Below are 1666 nucleotides of genomic sequence, written 5' to 3' on the forward strand. Positions count from 1 at the left end.
TTACCTGGCCCCAGAGCTCTAGGTAGTTACCTGGCCCCAGAGCTCTGCATAGTTACCTGGCCCCAGAGCTCTGCGTAGTTACCTGGCCCCAGAGCGCTGCGTAGTTACCTGGCCCCAGAGCTCTGCTTAGCCACGGTGAGCAGCGCTCTGCTCTCTGAAGGTACCACCTCCCTTCCTCTTGCTGTCTTCTTGCTGATCCTGGAGGGGTCTGGGGGTGGGGGTGTGTGGTCTTTCAAAAATTTGTTTTTCAGGTGTCACGCCCAGACATACTCCAGATCATCCTAGGACACCTCCTTGGTGTCCTCGGCCACCTCCTTGTCCTGATCTGCCCGCAGGCCAGTTTAGAAAGAAGGGTGGGGGCTGAGGGGGGCACTGGAACATTGGCTGGAGGGGTGCACCTGCTGCGTGTGGAATGGGGTTAGACCAGACACGTGGCGGCGTCCCCTCTGCTGACTGGTATCCGTGACTGAGGCCACGGGGAAGTTCCGTGATCTGGCCGTGCTGAGTCATGCCAGGTCTCTGAGGAGCTGTGTGTCACCTTTGGCACGTCTGTCACTGGTCAGCCCCTGTCTGGGAGGTCTGCAGTTTCTCCAGGGGGACGGCCTGCTGCTGACGCTTTAGGCTCACACGTCTCTGCTTCGGCAGGGTCCTTCCAGCACCTTGTGTGCCGTTTGTCACTGTTAAATTATTCCTAATAAAGGTGTAACAACCTCCTCCGATGTCTTTCCTTTTTTTCCTTTTTTCTCATGTCAGACGGGTAGTGTGCCTCTGTCGTAACAAGGTTTAAAGGGTGGCACACGTCATACAGAAGTGTGAACACCCAGTCATCATGCTCATGAACAGGGAAAAGATCTCTGGTGTCTTTTATGGACGAGGAAACAAAGGTGCAGAGAGACCAAGTGACTTGGTGAGATGTGAGTGACAGGCAAGTAGCTTGTCTGGGTGACATTTTTAATGCCACCCCGCCCCTGGGCCTTTGTGTGACGGGAGGGTTATTCAGCAGTTACTTTGTTGAACAGTAATTGCCTTTCAATCTGTTAAAGCTAGGAATTTAAAAAAATGAAGTTGTTCCTTGAGTTTTTAGCCTGTCTGTCTGTTGTGGTGATGATTCTAGAAAACTGAGGAGCCCTGGTGACAGAGTGGTTAAAGAATTTGACTGCTAACCAGAAAGTGAGTGATTTGAACACCTCAGCTGCTCCAGGAGAGAAGGAGGTGGCTGTCTGTTTCCCTCAAAATGCTGCTTTCCTCAAAATGCATTGCCCGGTGGCCACCTTGAGGGGCGCCTCTGCTCCGTCCTGTCAGTTGCCCTGAGTCAGAAGAGACTCCGAGGCAGTGGGGTTTGGGTTTTTGATTAATACTTGATTTCATTTGCAAACTTGAACTCATTTGAAAAATTGTGACTGAATTTATAAATTATATTTCATTTCGTTTAATTATTTTAACATCCCCAATTGATTAGCAAAACACTGCACTAATACTTAAATCTCATAAATTAAGCTGATTTAAATTCTCTAACATTCCAGTGCGGTTTTAAGTTTGTTTCCAAAAAGAGCTTTATTGACATAATCAGGGGCACATATTTAAAGTATATGGCTTTTGGGGGGAGACTGAGAAAGATGGGATAAATAATGTATACTGCATTGAAACAGATGAGGGAGAAAACTGT

Source organism: Elephantulus edwardii, unplaced genomic scaffold, assembly GCF_000299155.1.
Source record: "Elephantulus edwardii isolate Elephantulus edwardi_28Jun2011 unplaced genomic scaffold, EleEdw1.0 scaffold00126, whole genome shotgun sequence".
NCBI classification, from domain to species: Eukaryota; Metazoa; Chordata; class Mammalia; order Macroscelidea; family Macroscelididae; genus Elephantulus; species Elephantulus edwardii.